Raw genomic sequence first — 13,494 nt, 5'->3', positions numbered from 1 at the left:
CTCGGGGAAACTTGGTTCTTTTTACGTGCGCGATCGAGATGCACAGTTCGATTTCTGAAATCATTTCGTATTGAACGATTGGACGTTTACAACCATATCTGATTAGAATAAGCAATTCTTTTAAGATATATATTATATTATATATTATTATATATATTATAATTATGTATATTATTATTAATTTTACATTATTATTTTAACGGTTTTATTTCAATAGTATTTGGTTAATAATTTGAGTTGAAAATGTAATCTATGATCAGATTTACAGAAAAGAAATATGTATTGTAATTCACTGTAAAGATCAATTCTGTGATATTCTCTTTTTGTATTATTTCCCTCATAAATCTGTACTATGAATAAGAAGTACACATTTTTCAGCCGATTTTTATGATTAACTCCTACTGTTACTAATTGCTTGAGCAATAATATCCGAAAATCGTAATTAAGATCCGCGCGTTTTAAAAGATGGCTCGTTTAGAGAGATAAGTGCAGGCAAAATAATGGGAATCAACTGCGATAATCGGCTGAAAAGGGTATTGCTCTAAATTAAATTTTAATATCCTACACACACACACACACACACACATTCTATTTTTGCGGCTTGAGGCATTAGGCATCACTTTCTATATGAAAATTATGCATTTCGCGGGTTTTTTCCGTGTCCAGATCCATTCTTGAATTGCCAACGATCCGAAGGAACAACTTAGTATAAGGCTGCTCCTTATAAAGTGGACTGCAAGGTTCACGAAACCTTGACATTCCAAGAATGGACCTAGACATGGAGAAAACCTGCGAAACGCATAATGTTCATATATATATACACACATACAGAAATCTTATCAACGATAAGAACTATATACAATGTCGTTCAAAAGTTTTAATAAACTGTTTTATGTAAAAAAAATGAATTAAATTTAATTGCTTGTTGAATGAATGTATTTATTATTGTAGGTGTTGGTTCTCTTTATATTTGAGCCAATATTTTATATATATATATATATATATAGTTCAAGTAAAAAGATGTTACCACTCAATAGATGCATGCATTTATAGCAAGCAATTAGTTCACTTTTTTTTTTAGAAGAAACAGCATTTATTGAAACTTTTAAACAATATTGTAGTTCTACCGTAATATGTACTTTACCATAATATGGATTTTTACCGTGATATGTTCTTCATATAAATAGGAGATTGTAAGTTTAAGATAGAATAATATGTATATAACTATGATTACATAGGTCATCGTAAGTGCATAATTATTACGATTGTAACATCCATATTATAGCATCTACCCTCACTAAGAATGGAGCAATCATATAAGTCCCAATCATAGTATATTATTAGTTCCTATAATGCTTTTTGCAGGGCAAACAATATTATTATTCTGTTGTAGCAACCATAACCTTTTTCTCTGTGTAAATAAAAAATTAAGTAAATTATCGTCATTTTAAGAAATAATTGAAATAAAATCAGTTTCAAATTTCTTTAAGTAATTTTTGTGTCGGTCTTTTCTCCGGGATGTCCCGACTCCGCTTATCACATTATTTATCATATATTGTGATATCACAATCACATATTTATATGTTGCATCAATGAACGGACTGTGGATAAACAATTTTCTAGCGCACTTTCTGGAGCGAGTAATTAGTCGTGTAAGGCGGCTAATTAGACGGACACGTGAAGTCGATGAGCGAGTATCGAGAATTTATCGTCTTTGCATGTGTGCGTGATTAATTAATCCGTCTGTTCTCGTCTTGCGTTAATTCTCAACTGATAATGCGAAGTTCCTCTCATATTTATAACTATTATATTTACGTCTAAAAAATTTCTTAATTAACACGTTTTAATAATAAATAAAAAATATTCATTAATTTAAAAAATTAACAAAATTATTTCTAAAAAAAGAGTGTCTTTATGTATTCTTAATATCGGAATATCACATTGTCCTCTTTATTATCAATTAAGAATTAATCTCGCAGATAATCGTACACGCAAATTGATCAGACGATCTAAGGAACATATTTAAAAAAAAGTCTTACATTTTCAAATCGCGTTGCAATTACTTTCGTGACCATTTATTTATAATTCGTTCGTGTGCGTGATTAACTTTCCACGTTTCCCTATCTTTCTTTACGATTGATCAATGATATTTAATTAAACAGAGTGGAATTGCAATACATTTTCAAAACGCAAGTCTATGTTATAACATTATTTTAAAATGTTAAAAAAATTCCGTTAAAAGAAACGTAAATTTTACATTGAAAGAAAAGATTGGTTGCTGCAACAATTTAGAATATTTAGATTTAGTAAAATGTAGCATAGCATTTTTATATGGCTGCAGCAACCAGTTTTTGGTTGTAGCAGCAAATTTTTAATTGTATTAGCCTATGTGCAATGTCAGTATATGATTTCGACAGGCTAACGCAATTAAAAAAAAATTTGCTGCTACAACAAAAAACTAGTTGCTGCAGCCATATAAAAATGCTATGTCATATTTTACTATCTAAATTGTTGTTGCAACCAATCTTTTTTTTTCAGTGTACGACTAAATCTGAATGAATATTATTATTCTAACATTAATTTATTTTTTAAGAGAAATTAATTAAATTATGAAAAAATTATAAAAACAAACGATGAGTCACGAATTGAAGTTAATTTTTCTATGCATTTCTGATAATTTGACGTTCACTCTTCTTCGTTAATTAATAATTAGTGACAGGAAGGAATAGTATCATTATTAAATTAAAAGAAATATTGAATAAAACTTATTCTCTTAAAGTGTGCGTGTTTAATATCTTATATTCACTCCTTAATTATATCCATCGATTGTACTAATCAGTATCTACTCGCCGGTTGTAACAAAATATGAAACAAATCTCCGTGTGGAAATTATATCATATCAAGTAATGTGCGTGTTTGGAGCTCTTAGATCCTCGATATCTCATTAATACCTTGATACTAATTACGGAAACAAAAGTAACGAATAGTACAGAAGTGTAAGTTATTCAAGAAATTGTATATATTTCGTTCAAAGTGGCATAAACAGATCATTTGTCTATTTACAGTTACGATTATCATTCGTAAAATACGGACAGATTTTTATCTCGTATTCTTCGGCGAACGAGGCGAGAAACAGTCTTACACTATTTTGCTTTCACTCGCAAGATCGTGCGATTGAAAGGAAACCATATTTTACTGTGCGCTTCAATTATATTAATTTTTTCTAACATTCAACGAAAAGAAAATTCTCTTTCTTTTTCTTTCTCGCTCTTTCGCCTCTCGCACTCTCTTTCCTGATTAAGAGCTTAACGCTAATTTTACTTTTTTGTTCATGATTCATTCGCTCTTTCTTGTGTTCTCACTAGTTTTTACCTTTTCTTATGGCACGACTCGTCTGTTTAATGTCTGCCTATCTCACAATTGAAAATATTCAAGTAAGAGTATTGCACTGCGTTAGCCTGCCTGACAATAATTTTTATGAATTATTATGAATACTTATACATATAACGTTATAATATCGTAATGATAAAATTGCTGATAATTATAGTAATAGGAGATCGTCATGCGACGAAAGTGACGACAATTCGTCAATGCATAGTTCGGAAAATATCAATCATGTTGGTGATCTCGTAACGTCTGGTAAATTATTTAGTTCACTTATCTGGACGTTCTTCTTGAAACATAATTCGCGCAATAAAAAATCGATTTAGTTCTAGAATGTTGTCGATACTTTGCAATGTACTAAACATCGAAGATCTTGGATAGCGTTAACGTGACACCATTGAAAAAAATATGTATTAACATCCTAGGAGTTTAATAGATGAAAATAAAAAATACAATATCTATATATTAGTACTATATAAATATTGTATATAATATTATATAATTAAGTAAATATTATACATATATATATATATATATTGTATATATATATAAGTATAATATTTTATAATTATTTAATATTAATTACTATTACTCAATATAAATTAATAAATGAATTGAGTAAACTCAATTAGATTAATTATTTCAATTTTCATCAAATAGCTGTCTTTATTTAAAATCAAAACTGTCAAATCTGACACATACGATTTTGTTACGTAATTAAGAAGAACGTAATTGTATTACTTTTTCGAATAATTTTTTATACCAGACAAGAAACGATCTCTCTCTCTCTCTCTCTCTCTCTCTCTCTCCTTTCATAACAATGATATTCCATCAGCTTCCATTTGAGTTACGTCGAATATATGCGCCCTTTGCTATAAGGGATATACATCTTTGGCGATAGTATAATAATACGTTATATAACTCGAAATCGCGATACTCAAAAGCAGATATTTCTCGCAACTTTTGTACGTAGAAGATTAACGCGCCTGGAATGTGTATATATGAACATTCTCGTCCGTCTCTATACAAAGTTATCACTGTATAATAAATAACACGAAGCGCGAATGTATATATGCAGATTAAAAATCCAGTTTCTGGAAAATTTGAATCAAATATTCAGAGAATTATCTAAATAATTCACTTTTAATTTAACAATTTAAGTAAACTGTATGCATCAGAAGAGTTTTCTGTTGTTATCGTTTTTTAAATTTCTTTTGCTCGGAACAATATTACATAATTTAATCTACTTGTAGTTTCAACTCTTTAAAAGAAAGTAATTTTTAATTATGTAAAAAATTCATTTCGACAGCAGCAGTAAAAATATTCATGAAAGCTTCATGGATAAATAAAATTCCTTTAAATTTTAACAATTGTAACAATTCGATTTTTGGAGATGCATAAGAGTTGCACGCAGTGGACTAAAGGAATGAATTATAAAGATCATAAACGAGATAAGGAAGTCTTTCTTGTCGCGCGAGAATCTTCAAGATTCGGATGGAATGTTTAAAAAACGATGGAAATTGGCCTCTGATCTTACTTATACAACAAGCACCTCGCAAATACTCCGTCGAAAAAATTAAGTAGCCCAACCCTTCATCCCTTTTGTCCCACCCTCCCTAATGAATCCTAAGTCTTTCACAGTATTCTTTCTATATTTTCTATACTTCGCTTCTATACTTCGCGATAGTAAAACGATCAATGAAAACGCCGAAGTAATTGTAAGTTCTTGTAAATAACAGTGTTTCTCTTTAGCTTCTATACGATTATATAAGTTATAAAGATTTTTCGGAACTACTCTTTCTTTAGTTATTAACTCTGATTCGCGACACGCTGTAAGTAAAAAATAGTATCCGTTGTATTTTCGTCGTAAGTAGATTTCAGTGAGAAACAACGTGATGGGCGCATTAGAAAAGAATTGTCGGATATCGCAATAAAAATCTTGAAAAAATTTGCGCAAACGAATTGTGTGTGTAAATATTAATTTTACACACAAGAGAGCGTGCCGGGAATCCAAGCGAGAATTATTACGAGGATAATTTTTCTCCACATATGCTTCGAAGATAATATTCCGTGTACATTCAGCGTACATTAAAAAAAAAAAAATAAACCTAACTGCCTGCTTTAGCTTTATCACCTATCGTACCTAGTTGAATTTAAACAGTCGTCGTATTTAATTCGCGTCATCAATGATACATTGATAGGGAGTAAAGGATCGCTGCCGGGCTTCCTCGAGATGAAAATACTCGGGAAGAAAGATCAATTGGCTTCTAATTCTCGCGTTGACGTCTAGTAAACGTCCTGTTTTGAGTAGGCCTCATCTCTCGCAACTGCATACGATTAGAGTGACTGAGCTGGTCCCGAACCAAACCAGTCTGGACCAGTCTCGACCAGCCTGGTTTAGGAGAGACGGAGCGATCGTTTTTTTTTTTTTCGATTTTTTTTTCAATCATTCTGAACGTGGTAAACTTCGTCCAACAAAAAAAAGTTCGAGGGTAGTTGGAAAAAGAAGTTTTTGGCTCAAAGAGACCTTCCCGGTGTTCGTCGAAACTTCAAACGAGCATGTTCTGTGGCCAGCAAAAATGGCCAGTCGATATCGAGAGGAGCGCAGGACACGAAACTTCATTTTCCAGCTTTCCCCTTGGAGAGCAGCTTCGTCGAGAAGCCATATCTTCGCAGTCATAAAATGAGGTTCCTCGCTAACGCGTCGTCACGCGTATACGCGCATCGAAGTACAAGTAACTTCCTCTTGTCGCACGAGGACGCTTAGTTCAAGTAGCTTAATTAGAAACGTGAAATTACGAACGTCGGTCGTTGCGAGATTCGGTAACAGTCTTATCGATGAGCGAGCGAGTCTCTCGGCGCCATCGTGATTCAGAAAAAAGAGAACGACCGATGCGGTTGCATCGTGCCTAATGTTAAACGAGATGATCGTGTGATTAAGGCTGCGTTCCACTTAACGCTCGCAACGCTCGCGTTTGTCCTTGTTTAACATCTAATAAACGACAAGGATGAAATGATTCTACGAGCGTAGAGTGAGCGTTAAGTGGAACGCAGCCCAAGTCGCAATATGTAGCATATATTTCGCTACTAGCTGATCGCAGCCGTTTTGTTATCGCACGTATATGCATGCGGGTTTTCCTCTCGATGAGATTGATCGATCGTCAATTCGACTATAATTACCAACGAGATGGTTATGTCAGATCTGCAAGACCGCAGCAAAATTATGATGATCCTTTCAAAAGGGGATGCATGTGGTGAATCATCTATTATAGTGACAATCATGACAATTGGCGATGAATCAATTTAGCCCATAAGAACGCGCGAAAACTGAAAAAATGTTTTTCGCACCCTGGCCACGAGAAGGACCCGAATTTTTTTTTTCACGTAATAGAAGATTATAGACCGGAAGAACTCTACCCTTCTTCTCTCCTTTCCTTCCCATCCCCCTCCCCCCCCCTCCTCCCGCGATTAATTGCGAAACCTGTCCCATTAAACGCACAACGAAGATCTTCGGGACACCCGTTAGAAAATCGTTACACGGGTCTGCAAGTTTATTTTCTTGCGGCTTGAAAAAGAAGAGTGGTTTCCCCAGAATTTTTTTATACATCAAATCCAAATTGGCAAGCAACAATGCTCCGTCATGTCCGAGTTTATGCGGAAAAATATAGTTAAAACTCTTCGAAAACACGTTTTTTACTATTTTTGGAAATTCTTCTGGTAAAAATGGTAAGCTCCTCAAAACGTTAAAGAAATGTAAACGAAGAGATTAAACGCTTCTTAAATACTTCATTAATTTTCCATTGATTCTTTGCGATTTCGGATATTAGAACATGTTCCCCGGACGATCCGTAAAGCATGTATGAGAAAAGCTTTTTACACATTTTCAATAATTCATTTTCATCGTTTCTCAAACATTTCATAAAACGTGTACGAAGCATTTCGATACGCTTTCCATATACTGCTCGGCACTCCGTTTACATTAAACTATCGTTCTAATCATGCTTACCAAATAGTTCTATTACGATTAATGCTTTTTTAATATTCAATTGTCATTTTAATAACTTTATTTACGTTTCATTTAAAGAAAAACTTTTTTTAAGGTTATTATCAACAGAAAGATGCAGGAAATTAAATTTCTCGCTTTAAAAGACCACATAGAATAAAAGCTATAGAATTCAAAAATTCTTCAGTTGTATTTAGTTGTTCTTATAAAACAATTTTTTAAAGCGACCCAAGGGCTTCAAGATGAAAATGTAATACGTTTCTTTATAAAAAATATTACCAAGTAAATAAAATATATTTTTAAATATTTTCATACGCTTACCGAAGACCTCGTTCGCAATTCGTTTACATTCGTCGAAGAGCTCGATTTACATTTGGCAAACGTTCTACTCGCTTAGTAAAGGACTCTCTATGCTCTGTTTACGTTTCTTGAACGATCAGTTATCGCTATCTTTACGTTCTGTGTTTCAATTTTTACCTCTTACGGATTTTGTTTATTCCCTTTCCTCTCTTTATACTTCCTTTACTCTTCAATTAACATTATTGATTGAGTCGCTCTACGTTCTATTTTCACTACGATTATAGCCGACGAACCCGATGTACGAGAAATTTCTAAAAGAGCTCAAATTAATAATGTTTGTACTTTAAAATGCATTTTTTAGGAATTTCAATCCCATTTTTCTCGTAAACTCGACGTGATGGAATATTTTCACTTACGAATTTGGATTAGCGCGCATAAAATTATAAGAAACAGTTTCTGTTTTTTAAACCGCAAAATCATGCAAACCTGTGTTATCTTCGTTTATCTCGATATTGTTCGTGTTTATATTCGCGCGCTTGACTTTCTGTCGTTTTTTGTATTTTTATCCCGTTAGTTTAATAATTACATTTATATTCTTATACTGTGTACTCGAACGTTTGTATGTGAGTGTGTATGTGTGTGTGCATGTGACATTCTCGCTCCTCTCATACCTCCTTTCGCTCTTCCGCTTTTGCTCTCGTTCGTTCGCTCTCTTCTCCTAACACCGTCAATCGTTCTCCAAATTCTCTGTTTTTTTTTTTTTTCGCTCTCTCGTTCATCCTCGCGCAGTTATCTTTGTTCTGTTTTTTAATATCACTACAGAGTTATCGTAATTAAATATTTATACACCCATTGACAGACTAGCTACCACGTTTTTTTTTGTTTCGTTTAAATATAGTTTCATAGATATCAATTAATTTAATTAATTAATTAGTTATTATAAGTTATGATAATTAATAATTAGAATAATCAAAACATGTACAGAAGATTATAGATTATCTCACTGTCTCTCTTCCCCTCTCTTTTTCTGCTTATTCCCATACTCTCTCTTTCATTCCCTTGACTCACGTATTTTCCTCTTTTGTCCACCTAATTTCTGTCCCTCTATTTCTCTCTTAATTCATCTTTTTTTTTTTTTTGTTACAGAATAGTTACAGAGTAGTTACCAGTTTTTTGGATCGTTGTGGCTCGTCTCAGAGTAATTTCTTGAGTACTTTAAATATTTTCTATCTCATTCTCTCACTCTTTCATTCTTTCGCATTCGCTCTGATTCTTTCTTTCTCCTATTTGCACTGTATTCCCCTTTCTCTCTCTTCCTTTCTCCCGCTTTCTTGTCTGTATCTTTTTTTTTAAATTAGTTAGTTTAGACAGTACATAAATACTTTTCATTTTTTTTTTTCTTAGTTAGGCCTACGGTGAGCTAGAGTTTGCTTTTGCTGTTTTTCCACATTATTTCCGTTTCACGCACGATTCCGCATTCATGCACGTCGGAAATGCGTGCGTGCGTGCGTGCCTGCGTGCGTGCGTGCGTGCGTGCGTACGTACGTGAATGAGAAACGTGCGTGCACGCCCAAGTCCGCGCAAAAATCATATCCCACCCGTTACGCGTTACGCAATTTCATTTTCAATTACCTACCCCTTTCGTAAATGTGTCGCCGATGCCGCAAATACCCCTTGCATTTACTTTGTAAACGCTGTTGAAAAAGCCAACTGTCTAAAAAAATTCAGAAAAATTTTAAACGTAAAGTTTTACATTTGACTCGCACGAAAAGTAAATCGATATTTTGATACAAGAGGGTCGGGATAATTAATTTTAAAAGAAGATACACAGTCGTGACTTGTGACAAAGCAACGTAATTATTAACGGGACTTTGAAAATATTGCGGAAATCAAAATGGAATCGCGGACGGTTAGAAAAATGCATGCAAGGGCGCTCACGGAATTTGCAACAACTGTAATTAAAGTTCGTAACTCTCGTTCTCTCTCTGGACGATGAAAATTATCAAGCGACGAGAGGGTGTTCAGATCGGAAAAAAAAAGCTTGAAGTGGGCGATGTTTATTCGACCATCGGTGACGGCGTAATGATGGCACAATTGGCAGAATGATATTCTCTCTCATCAAGGATTATCCCTATACATTACCTACACCTTGCTTATCCTCATAACACGAAGGAAGAAAAGGCGATCGATGATGAATGATGACAATGGGTGAATGAATCAATGACTATGAGTCTTGTAATAAATTTATTATGCCGCATTTAATGTATGAAATGGAATAATGATTACGAATGATCGCATGAATTTATGCGTGATAGTGAGCGATTCGATGAAACAGATCGTGGCATTTCGATGGTAATACATAACGACGCGGTATGAGATGATCAAAGTGTCAGCGAATCGACGAATGAGCCTTTAAAGCGAAATAAAAACGATCCTAGGATGAATGCCACGATTGCGATAGATGACACGATGCGATTAATGACAATGATTTATGGACAATCTCGTGATTTACAACTAACAAACAAATCGTCGCCACATATTGGTGACGATTGTGCGTACTTTAGCATACAGCGACGCTGCTTCGACGTATTAGGAACGGTATCGCTGAAAATCTTCAGACGGATTTATCGTCTGCGAATACTCGCTGCATCTGCGAGTTCTCGGAATTGTGTTAAAAATTACGAAAATCACGCCGCGATTTTCAGCGAGGCCGCTCACAAAACGATCCCATTGTTGGAATCCTTTCGACCGATTATCAGTATTGTGAAAAAAAGGAAACGAAGTCGGTTTCGTTGTCATTCGAAATTTCATTCTTAGCCCCGAACAATTAATTTCGTCAATATCAATGACTGCTCTGATTGCACTTAATTATATAATTAGCTTTCTCTTTGTTTAAACCGTTCGTACAATCGGCTCGTCTTCGACGAGGCGCCAGTCCACGAGGAAAGATAACGTTTTTTTTTTTTTTTACTACAGCACCACTTTTAGATTTTCCCGGAGCTGCGCCTCGGCCGATCGATGGAGCTTTATATTGCACAGATGCAAGGCGAATAAACATCGCGCGCACTTTACGTCGATACTCCAAATTTATATATCGAGAAATATCAGCAATGGATATCGGAAAATTATGAAAACTGGTAAGGATGATAATATGAGTGATCGATGCGGCAAGTCTTCAAAATATATCTCCAAAGTAATGGTACAGGTGAGAGGACAGAATTAAGCAGACTTCTTTTATCAACGTCCACATTGCTAATATTTCCAAGGCGACCTAAACGCGAGTAAGGAGAAAAGATCCCGCACAAAGAGTGACAGCAAATTTCGCCTATTTTTTGGATCTCGAATTTCAAATTTCTTTTTTTTATGGCAAATAGTACTATTAGATGAAACATTAATCCCAGTAAAATTTTAAAATGAGTGCATACGCACGATTCCGGAGATACAAGTGAAAACACCCCGATCTGTGAGAGGCGAGTGTTACTTCAATTCTATCTATATCGGGGAATTTTCATGCTAGACGAAAACTAAGGTCACATTTGAGTCCGGCGTAAAGAAATCCATAAGAAACGATATGTTTCACTTCGTTAAATATATATTTTATTCCTTGGTGTGGACACTTGAAGAGTTTCGTGTACTTTCACGGGTTATGAGAAAACCTTTACTTTCATCCCTTCATATCTCCGGAACCGTGCCTATGCTCGTCTTAAAATTTCTTAAGGATTAACGTTACATCATATAGTACTGTTTGGCATTAAAAAAAAGTTTGAAATTCGAGGTTCAAAAAATGGGCGAAAGAAAAACAGGTCTTTTTGTCATCACTCTTTTATGGAAATTGAATTTCGGTCGAATTAGCCGAAAATTTGATACGTTACAGTTCTCGTTGTCCTGATAAAAAGTTTCCACAGACACGACTGCCTGAAATCGTTTGATCTCTACGAGGTGTCATTTTTCAAAACGGGTTAATACTCAATATCTCATTTTCAACGAGTATAATATATTCCTATTTGAAAAAATGACGTTGTAGAGGTCAAACGGTTCATTGTAAGGGTGCCTGCGGAGACTTTTTATCGGGATGGCAAGATCTACGATATATCATAAACTTTCAGTCAGTTCGACCGAAGTTCAATTCCCATAAGATTTGTGCGGGATCCTTTTATATCGTTAAAAAAAGTCCGTATTTCTTACAACGTGCCAAGGAATATGACAATTTTCAATGGAATTAACGGAACGTCCGAGCTCCCCGAGCACGCGAAGCGAACTCGGCGCTTCTGGTGTCTCGATATATACCGCCGTTCGTTTCGCCATCGTAGCCGCCGGCTTTTTCCGGTCGAGCCCCCTCTCATCCCTCGCGTCGCCCTGCCGAGAATACCGTTTTCTCCGCGAACAATTCCGCGCTGTCCCAGTCGAGAACCCGTCGTCGAGGTACGGGGGGATCCAGCGCCGATGGAATCGCGCGACTCGCGATCCTCGGGAATCCGACGACGACGAGCACGTCCTGGTCACTTCGCCGACGAACGAGCAATGGGAGATCCCCGCGAAACCGTACTTTGAGTACTCCCCGAAGTCCGGCTTGAAATTCGCGACGACTCGCGGAGAGGTTCACCTTACCACGCTCGAATACGGTGCCGCAAAAACGATCTAAATAATAACGTCATTGAACCAACCAACGACGTTATTTTTCCGCCCTTCTCGCAACAGTACTCGATTCCCACATTATCGCGCGCCGATTGTCGTCCGACAGATTGAGCCGCGTTCGATTTTTCCAGCACACGTTTTCCCGTCTTCTCTGCCCCGGCGCTTCTGGTGTCTCGATTCCAGTCGAGAACCCGTCGTCGAGGTACTCTCTTTCGTTCTTTCTCTCTCTCTCTCGCTCTCTCTCTCTCTCTCTCTTTCATTTTTTACGAGTATAAGAGGGTACGAGCGCTAGTTAGTAGTACAATAATATCGATAATGCGACTAATGGTTAAATGTAAATCGTTTAATAAATGTAATATCGTTCGTCCATCGCAGAAATCAGTTAGAAACCGCGAATGTACCGATCTACTTCGAGCCTCTCATATCTCTTTCGAGATGTTCCACAGGATGCCTTGAAATCCTGCCATCGGGAAAGACTCCGGCGTCCCACGAGCGTGCCTGTGCGATTGGCGAGGTGCATCGAGTGCATCGGAGATTCGAGCGGATTGCATTTCAAGTGCCACTGTTAAATGTATGTGCGTTTTTTTTATTTATTCACCTTATTATTCTCTGCGCTCTCCTGGCACCGATAAAAACAGCCTTTCGCGACTGAAAAAGAGCCAATCAGTTAAATTTCATAAAATTAGAAATGTCTCTCCTTCGAAAAATTTATGATACGTGATATATAAATAAAACCGTGATATATATATATATATATATATATATATATCTACCTCTAGATTATGTTTTAATAAAAAAAAAAAAGAAAAAAAATGAGAAGAGTTCCTATCGAATCGCGAATACAAGAATATCTTTGCAAAATCGCACAGAACAAGCTCGCGCGGATGCGTGCATGGTATATTATGTACCGTGTGTATGCGTGTCTAGTTCCGCGTTTATGTTCCTTCCCCTTCTCTGAAGTCGTCGGTAATTATCATACTCATTATCATCATCATCATAGCGATATAACTAACAACGATTATTGAGACATAAATACAATACACATAATGTATATCTAACGTATATATAATAATCGTATGTAATATTATATTTAAGTAGATTAGCGTGCTCATTCTCCCTTTCTCTCCCTCTCTTTCTCTCGTTCTCGCGCTTTCTCTCTCTCTCTCTTTCTC

The 13,494-nt window shown here is 35.7% G+C and overlaps 1 long non-coding RNA gene across 1 annotated transcript; it reads left to right on the top strand.

Moving 5' to 3' along the window:
* The first annotated feature begins 9,019 nt into the window (after window positions 1-9,019).
* LOC108755817 lies at window positions 9,020-9,408 on the top strand. The gene is made up of 2 exons (XR_001939787.1): window positions 9,020-9,204; window positions 9,242-9,408. It is a non-coding gene; the product is annotated as an uncharacterized LOC108755817 (long non-coding RNA).
* Window positions 9,409-13,494: the final 4,086 nt, after the last annotated feature.

This window comes from Trachymyrmex septentrionalis, unplaced genomic scaffold (assembly GCF_001594115.1).
Source record: "Trachymyrmex septentrionalis isolate Tsep2-gDNA-1 unplaced genomic scaffold, Tsep1.0 scaffold9, whole genome shotgun sequence".
NCBI lineage: Eukaryota > Metazoa > Arthropoda > Insecta > Hymenoptera > Formicidae > Trachymyrmex > Trachymyrmex septentrionalis.
This window is presented reverse-complemented; position numbering and strand designations above follow the sequence as displayed.